Raw genomic sequence first — 9965 nt, 5'->3', positions numbered from 1 at the left:
CTGTCTTCAGCTCATTTTATAGATGAGGAAACTGAGGCAAATAGGGTTAAGTGACTTGCTCAGGATCACACAGCAAGTAAGTATCTGATGTTGGATTTGAACTCAGGTCTTCTGGACACTAGCTAGTTAGTATCTGAGTCTGGATTCAAACTCAATTCTTCCTGATTCTATCCAGCTCTCTATCTACTGCCCTCTATCTACCTAGCTGGCTATAGAAATTACTTTGTTTAAATTTGGTATTCATTTTTCTGTTTACATATTGTTTCTTCCTAATAGAAGGTAAGCTCCTTGAGAGCAGGATCCTTTCTGTCTTTGTCTTCAAATCTCTGGAGCCTCACAGTGCCTGGCACTGTGCTTACAAGTATTTGCTGAACTGAATTAATAGAAATGACTTCCTTATCTAGAAAATGAGTCTGGCTTGACTGAAATGACTGGACAGCTATAGATCTATGACCTTCAGTTAGGGAGAGGAAATAACGAATGAAGCTTTAGCTATGGGGCTTTTAGAGCTGGAAGGCTTCTTAGGCCACTTCATTTATTCTGATAACTCTGACCATGTCTTTTCTCTACTCAGGCTGAATCATAGTCATCCTGTCAGTTCTAGGATAAAACACACACTCCTCTGTTTAGCTTTGAAAATCCTTCATATCTTGGCCCCAAACTGTCAAGATCTATTTATCATCTCTGATAAGGACAGCTTAGTTGATAATAAAGTAAGGGACACGGGAGATGATCTTGACTGTTAACTCATTGGTGCTTCTCTGAAGTGCCATTGAGTTACAAGTTTATTATACATGAAAATTCAAACTCCCTTTCGCCCACAAGCACAGAGAGAGTTTTGCAGCTTTGTAGACATTGCAATTAGTTTAGACAACACACAGAAACCTCAGAAACTTCAAGGTGAAGATAAGAACCAGGCTGGACCTTTAGCTACATGATTATCAGCAAGCTAAGTCTGAGAATACTTTTCTCAGGGGCGAAATGCCCCTGCTAAACTAAGGTTTTGGCCTTGGCTTGCCTTTCTGCATTTCTGCTGCATTTCTGACCAAAGGAGAAGAATGTTAACCTCTTGACTACTGGTTTGCTAAGAGCTTAAAGCTTTCTAATAAGGCCACAATACTTTTCAACAAGAAAGGATGTGGATCACAAAAGGGGTCAAAAGAGGAGTCTCAGATTTTTATCTATTTGAGACTCTGTTTCTCTTATTGGCCTCCCACACCAAACTATCATTTCAAGCCTCCTTGGATATTACTACTCTCTTTTCCCTACTCTATGATCCAACCAAAGACGCCTTCGATCTGTTCTTCACTCACCCACCATCTCCTGCCTTTTCACTGGCCACATCCCATGCCTAGAATGATCTGGTTCCTTATCTCTCTCCTTCATAGAGTAACTCTCCCGCTTTAAGATGCCTCTCTGCCACCTTCCTCTACATGCTCTCATCATGTATTCCACCAACTGCTAAGATTCTTCTTCTCCTGCTACTATGTAAGCATGTGTATGTGTATAGATGTTGTTCAGTCATGTCTGACACTTCCTGACCCTATTTGAGGTTTTCTTGGCAAAGATGCTGGAGTGGTTTGCCATTTCCATTTCCAGATCATTTTACAGATGAGGAAACTGAGGCAAACAGAGTAAAGTGACTTGTCCAGGGTCAACCCACTCATAATTGTCTAAGCCTGGATTTGAACTCAGGAAGATGAGTCTTCCTGACTCCAGATTTTGTAGTCTATTCATCTACCAGCCCCTATACATATATATGTATATGTATATGTATATATTGATATATATATGATACATATATTTATTTATTAACTTTGATATTTATGTTGTATATTTTTATATGCACTTGCAGTTAGAAAGTAAACTCCTAGAAAATAGCAATTGTTTCATTTTTTTCATATTTATATCCCTAGTACTTAGCACAGTGCCTGACACATAGTAGACATCTTTGTAAATGTTTCTTGTCTTGATGACTTACTTGATGCTTTCCAGTTTACTGGAGTCTTTCCTAAAATGTGCTCAGAACTGAGCACAATGCTTCAGATCTCTTCTGACCAGCAAGATTATCACCTCACTAGTTCTGGGCTGGAGACTGTGTCCCATCTTTTTATCTTCTTTTATTATTTTTAAACCCTTAACTTTGGTCTTAGAATGGATACTAAGTATTGGTTCCAAGGCAGAAAAACAGTAAGGGCTAGGCAATTGAGATCAAGTGATTTGCCCAGGGTCACACAGCTAGGTAATTTGTGAGATCAGATTTTAACCCAGGACCTCCTGTCTCCAGGCTTGGCTCTCTATTCACTGAGTCACCTACCTGCCCCTAGTCCTATCTTTTTAATGGCAGTATTCTATTGGTCTTGTATGACACTGTCTGAAGAACCAAAACAAAGTATCACACAAAGAGCAATGAAGAAATGCATGGTGGGTAGGCTCAGGCTGCAATATGCAGCCTGGAAGGCACTTCCAAGGAGAAAAAAAGTAAAATATGTCAACAGTAAAATGTATGATGGAAAAGAAGATGTGTTGATCATGTGACAGAGCTGAGAGTGGCCAGGTGGATCAGCTCCAATGGTATCCTTGAAATGTCAGGAAAAAGTAAGGAGCACTCTAGCAGGTTGGGTGAAACTCTGGTGGAAAATACAAACAGGAAATGCACAAGATGGTCAGGCATGGATGAGAGTCAATTAACACAGTTAGAAGGAATGTCTAAACTGATGAGATCATATATATATCTTGGACACTGTGCTGGGATCGGCTGGATCCCATTGTTGACTCATTTCTAATTTGTAGTCAGGATCTTTTATTAATTGGGAGTTTTCAAGACACTTGTGGGGGGTGGAGAGCTGCTCTCCTAACAAAAAAAAAGGGGGAATCTGTCTACCTGATTCTCTGTGTGTTACAGAACAGGGGTCTGGAAGGGCTATTTACTCTACCTTGGATTTGGGAATACTGCTGTCATAGAAGCCAAGGAACAAAAGAATGGGACAGAATGCTCAAAGAAAGGTCAAGGAGGATGAGAACTGGAAAAAAAAAACCCAATTGAATTTGGGATGAGATTGGAGAGAGCTAGATCAATAGAGTACAAGGCAGAGTGTCTAAATCTATTTATCATCTCCTGATAATCTGATAAGGATGGCTTAGTTGATAAAGAAAATAAGGGGATAGGAGAGACAATCTTTCTGTTAACTCATAGCTGCTCCTCCAAAGTGCCATTGAGTCACAAGTTTATTATATATGAAAATTCAAAATCCCTTTGACCCAGAACAGAGGAAGTTTTGCAGCTTCATAGACATTGCAATTAGTTTAGACAACACACAGAAACCTCAGAAACTTCAAGGTGAAGATAAGAACCAGGCTGGACTTTCAGCTACGTGATTATCAGCAAGCTAAGTCTGAGAATACTTTTCTCAGGGGTGAAATGCCCCTGCTAAACTAAGGTTTTGGCCTTGGCTTGCCTTTCTGCATTTCTGCTGCATTTCTGTCCAAAGGGGAAGAATGTTAACCTCTTGACTACTGGTTTGCTAAGAGCTTAAAGCTTTCTAATAAGGCCATAATACTTTTCAACAAGAAAAGGTGTGGATCACAAAAGGGGTCAAAAGAGGAGTCTCAGATTTTTATCTATTTGAGACTCTGTTTCTCTTATTGATCTCCCACATATTCACCCTTTTTGTTTAAATTGAAGAGGGGGCAGCTGGGTAGCTCAGTGGAGTGAGAGTCAGGCCTAGAGACAGGAGGTCCTAGGTTCAAACCCGGCCTCAGCCACTTCCCAGCTGTGTGACCTGGGCAAGTCACTTGACCCCCATTGCCCACCCTTACCACTCTTCCACCTATAAGACAATACACCAAAAATTAAGGGTTAAAAAAAATGAAAAAAAAAATGAAAAAAAAAATTGAAGAGAGCATCCACCTGTTGGGCTGTGTGAATTTCTCTTATGAGAGCCAAGGGAAACTTTTAAGTTACACAAATTTGGGGATAAAAAGAAAAAAGGACAAAAACCAATGATCCAATGATTGCTAGGCAAATTGACAAAAAGCCAATTAGGGAGCAGTCCCCTTTGGCATAAGAGTGTATATTCAGAACAAATGCATTCGATTCCCCATAGTTCAATCAACTGCATCCCAAAGTTCATTTTGGATCTTCTTGATGCAGTGTAGGTTTCTGCAGGTATCTTTATAGTGTCTTCTCCAAACAGGTTCATTGTCTGGATTCTGGGGAGTTGGCAAATTTCTTATCCTGAAATTACTCTCAAAAGAATTTAAACTTTACATTATAGATTATAAAACATATATTCTCCCCTGAAGAGGGTTAAGGCTAACACCCAGATCAGCTAAGAATACATGGCTGAGTTTTGGGGTTGTGTGAATCAATTGGCAAAAGAAATTTTAAAAATTTATAAAATCCAAATAAAAGAGAGAAAAAATAACTTGTGAATGAAATGCAAAATATCAAAGTCTTATGTGCAAAAATGTAGGGAAAATAAACTTATAACAGGTCCTTGAATCAAGGCCCAAGTAAAGTGACTTAAGTAATTGTGCAATTACCCATTCAGTAGCTAAGACTATAGAAAGTTGCCAAAATTATAAGAGAAAGAAAAAGACCAAATTTTTTTGTGAGAAAGGAAAGTGTCTTTCCCTGGTCTGATTTGCCTGCATTTCTCAGGAATAGGGTGAGCCAGGATGAACCATTAATCATTAATCATAACCATTAATTATAGTCCCATATTACTTATTAATTCATGGCAGGTTTCCATGGACTAAGGCTTTGTGGGTATACATTAATATTAAATTTATATTACTGTAAAATCAAAAAGGATTAACATTGATTATATGTACTTTAAGTACAAAAAAATGAGGAAAAGTGAAAAAAGTCAATTATTGTATAAAAAAATTAAAAGGAAAAGCAATAAAAAAATTAAAAATTCAGGGAAAATACAAATTTTAAGTAAAAATGTTTTAAAAATCAAAATTATATATATAGTTTAGATTTAGTGAAAGGTCTTTTACCCAAAATTCAGATCCATTTCTTGTATGAATAAAACAAAACCTCAACCCCTATATTATAATTTCGGGGTATCATTTGTTTCTTTGTATTTGCAATTAGTTATTCCAATTGATGTTCAGAAATTATACAAATAAATTAATTTATAAGAGATTCAAACTAACTTTCATTGAAACAACACTTGGGGTGGGTACAGTTTTTTAAGTAAACAGTAGAATATATTTGCTTGCTATATACATTCAAATTTCTGGGGCTTCGATTATTATATCACTTTACTTTGATTATAGCAAAAGGAGGGAAGGCAGTATAACATTGTTTGGCTTCAGGTAAGAGTCAGGGATTATTTATCAGTGATATCTTTTTTTTGAATGGTGAATCCAATTCAGTGTCCATAAATGAGTAATATCAGTTGCAAATCCAATAACTTTTACCTTAAACAGTAATTATTACCAATAGCATTTGAAAGGTTTCCAAGATTTACATATACAACGAAAAACTGTAATGTTACAAAATATGATAGACAAATTTTCTTTTCAAAAATTTCTCAACGTATAAATTATCTGGTAATTCTTTCCAATAATTCAAAAAAAGAGTTAACAACTTTGCTTGAAATTAAATTTTCATTAATGTTATCTTTTTTTTTTTTTATTATTTTTTTATATATTTTTAAACCCTTAACTTCTGTGTATTAGTTCCTTGGTGGAAGAGTGGTAAGGGTGGGCAATGGGGGTCAAGTGACTTGCCCAGGGTCACACAGCTGGGAAGTGTCTGAGGCCAGATTTGAACCTAGGACCTCCCGTCTCTAGGCCTGGCTTTCAATCCACTGAGCTACCCAGCTGCCCCCACATTAATGTTATCTTGATTGGAGAGGGTTAAGGCAAGGGCTGGTTATTCACTTAACTCATTGTGATAGTCAATTTACTTTAAACTTTTAGTTCACAATACAAATCATATATTATTGCAAATAGGCATGATCAATTTTTAACAAATAGCTTTTACACATATGTTTTCAGTTTTTACAAAGTTACATTCAATAACAATTTTGTTAAAATCCAATATTTGTATCAGCTTTGCTCGCAACATTATTGAATTACCTTTCCTAGTAGCTTTAACTATTACATTTTGTTCTCCATACTAATCTATTCAATTAACTTTTAAGGACTAGTGAAACAGTGAACACAGAAGGCATAATCTGACTAGACTCTAGTACAGGGGTCAGCAATATATGGCTCTCAAACCATATCTGGCTCCACCTCCCAACCAGCCAGTCTGGGAAGAGCCTCAGGATGTGCCCCAGGGGGCCCTTCAGCCCCCGCCCCATATTCCAGCACCTTCCACCTCCATCCACCTCCTTCCACAGGCGTTTATGGGTCTCACGGCCAAAAAGGTTGCCTACTGTTGATCTAGTACCTTAAAGCATAGATTTAAGTTGTCACAATAATTATTTTTTTGCATTTTCTAATATTATTAGAAACTGAGATAACTTCTTAAGTTGAGCCAAATTTTTATAAGTTTCAAAATTAACATTAGCTTCTTATTAATTGTTTCACTTTACTGTTTGAGTTGGTATAAACTGTCACTCTTCAATAATTACTATTCTTCCCTGTTTCTGAAAATAATTATAGTCAGAGTCTCTCCTTCTTATGTGTAGAAGGCGTTAAATTACTTTTGAAACACGTCCAAGACTGTAGCTGCTTTTTTGTCCTGATCTGTTTAACTCTTTAGTTACTGCACTTATAAAATTTGCATGATTATTTTAAAACTTTGATGATTTATCACTTCCAAACTAATATTAATTTAAACTTTACTACATCCAAATTGTCCCTGATTAAAATCTTTTAATTCAATGTTTCCAAATATACCAAGTATTCTTTCAGATCTCTGTTTAAAGCAGAATAAAACCTGTAGTCTTACCTCTTTAAACCTTAGGACAATTCTACATACCTGATTAAATATTCCTTTTAAATCATGAACTAGTATCCTTATATACTTTGCACTTATAATTTGCAATCCTCAAATTCATTTTGATAAGCATTTTTGGCAAATATGATTATTTAAATCCATATTTTACACACTGAAAATCTTAATAGGTAACTTTTCCAATATAAATTTTGTGCACATTTGAAATTAATTGAAATTCCATTTTCTAACTAGTAGTCAATAAATTTATACTACGCCATCAGTACCTATTCAAAATGGATGGTTCTGATTAGCTAAGAAAGTTTTAAATTGCACTTTTGTACCTCAGTATACAGTTCAGAATCATTGCTTCTCTGTCTGAATAAGGTTTTTCTTAGATTTCATTTAGAATCCTTGGTAATTTTGATTAAACATATATCTCAGTATTTAACCTGTTGATAGAATTTGGTAGTGGGATCAAATGTGTTCCCCTTTTTTGTCTTTATCATTTCTGTGTTCCCTTTCTTATGGCCAGTAAGAAATGGAAGAAGAAATGTAGACAAATTATCTTGTTGATTCTTGCCTTAATGAGAGCAGAGAATATGATTTCTTTTAATCAATTATATTATCTTAGAGTTTAAAACACTCAGAAATCCATTAGAGATGTTATTTTTCTGAATTTTTCAAACTCCTCTGTCTTTCCCATTCCTCCAGAATGAATGAGAGAGAGATTTATTTTCTCCAAAATTCCATTGTGATCACAGACAAACAAAATTACATAATACAAAATAAAACAAATTACAAACAGATCATAGACACATAAACATAACACATAGACACATAGACTGATCAAAGACACATTTCCTGGGCATTTCACACATACTCTAACAAATATAAGACATCTTATCAAAAGATCAGTTAATCACATCTTTCATTGCTAAAGAAATCTGGAGAAAAAAAGAAAGTTTATTAGTCAGAAAAACAGTTAATTCTAGCAAGGAACTGGCTGAGCTAGGATGAATTCTTGGATTAAATTTAGTCATTGGTGGGACCAGTGGTTGGCCTCCTTTCCATCTTCCCTTAAATCTCTTATCAAGTAATCTGCAACCATTTTGATGGAATTTGGAATTTGAAATTGCAATTTTTCTTCCAGTGGTAACTTTTCTCACATCTCCTCCTCTGATTCTAACATTGAAACCTTAGAGATTTCATTCTCTGCATTCTTATCAGATAACAAAGATGTTTTTTCAGCAGCTGATGAAATTTTTACTGGTACTTGTCCTGATCTGTGCTCAGTATAATAATTTTTCAAGTCATTGCCAACTTTTTGCCAGAATTCTTTTTTTTTTTAAACCTTTACCTTCCATCTTGAAGTCAATACTGTGTATTGGCTCCAAGGTAGAAGAGTGGTAAGGATAGGCAATGGGGGTCAAGTGACTTGCCCAGGGTCACACAGCTGGGAAGTGTCAGAGGCCAGATTTGAACCTAGGACCTCCCATCTCTAGGCCTGGTTCTCAGTCCACTGAGCTACCCAGCTGCCCCCTTTTGCCAGAATTCTAAGGGAATCCATGGGCTACAATTTTGAATAAAATAAAGAAACTTAGTGAGCTGTTCTTTACTTATTTTTATTCCCCATTTCCTAAGGGTGTACTTAGTCATATCAATGAAAAGAGTTCTTTCCTTTGATTCACTGTGTCCCATCCTGTTAATCTATTCTTTACTTCTAGTGTCTACCCTTAAGGGGAGAGTTCTGAAAACTCTGGATTTCTTGCCCTTCTTTGGGCAGAAACTAAACCACAGTAATTTGGGAGCTGTCTGGGGCTGGGGGCAAATCTTTAACTGTATCTAGCTGTTCCAAAGTCCCTAGCCTCAGGTGCCCAATGTAGAAATCTATCATCTCCTGATAATCTGATAAAGATGGCTTAGTTGATAAAGAAAATAAGGGGACAGGAGAGACAATCTTTCTGTTAACTCATAGCTGCTCCTCCAAAGTGCCATTGAGTCACAAGTTTATTATATATGAAAATTCAAAATCCCTTCGACCCAGAAGAACAGAGAGAGTTTTGCAGCTTCATAGACATTGCAATTAGTTTAGACAACACACAGAAACCTCAGAAACTTCAAGGTGAAGATAAGAACCAGGCTGGACTTTCAGCTACGTGATTATCAGCAAGCTAAGTCTGAGAATACTTTTCTCAGGGGTGAAATGCTCCTGCTAAACTAAGATTTTGGCCTTGGCTTGCCTTTCTGCATTTCTGCTGCATTTCTGTCCAAAGGGGAAGAATATTAACCTCTTGACTACTGGTTTGCTAAGAGCTTAAAGCTTTTTCAATAAGGCCACAATACTTTTCAACAAGAAAGGATGTGGATCACAAAAGGGGTCAAAAGAGGAGTCTCAGATTTTTATCTATTTGAGACTCTGTTTCTCTTATTGGCCTCCCACAGCAGAGGAGTCATATTGAAAAGGGTTAGGGAGTGAGGAATGTTGAGGAAATGAAGGCAGTGAGTCTAGACTACTCTTTTTTATTAACTTAGGCAGTGATAGGGAGAAGAGAAGGATGTTAACTAGAGATATGGTGGGGTTAAAGAAGGGTTTGCTTTTTATATGAGAGAGACTGGAACATATTTATAGAATGAGAGGAAGGAATTAGTAGACAGGGAGAGATTAAAGTGGATGAAAGAAAAGAGATGACCGAAGAGCAAGATCATAAAAGAGGATGGGTTGGAAGATCCTTTAGCAAGGAGGAATACTTCTGAGAATGGCAGGACAGATAAAGACAAGGAGTACAAAGGTGGGGAACTAGGGGCAGTTTTGGTGGCTCAGTGGATAGAGAGCCAGGCCTGGAGACAGGAGGTGTCCCGGGTTCAAAAGCTGCCTTGGATACTTCCTAGATATGTAACTCTGGGCAAGTCTCTCTCTCTCTCTCTCTCTCTCTCTCTCTCTCTCTCTCTCTCTCTCTCTCTCTCTCTCTCTGTTTGTTCATTTTTTTAAAGGTGGAGAACCCAAGTTCCCATAATCTCTTTAAGGAACTTACTATGTAACATGTATTATAGTTATCTCTTT

This window comes from Gracilinanus agilis, chromosome 2, assembly GCF_016433145.1.
Source record: "Gracilinanus agilis isolate LMUSP501 chromosome 2, AgileGrace, whole genome shotgun sequence".
NCBI classification, from domain to species: Eukaryota; Metazoa; Chordata; class Mammalia; order Didelphimorphia; family Didelphidae; genus Gracilinanus; species Gracilinanus agilis.
The sequence above is the reverse complement of the archived record's forward strand: the minus strand, read 5'-3'. Positions refer to the sequence as shown.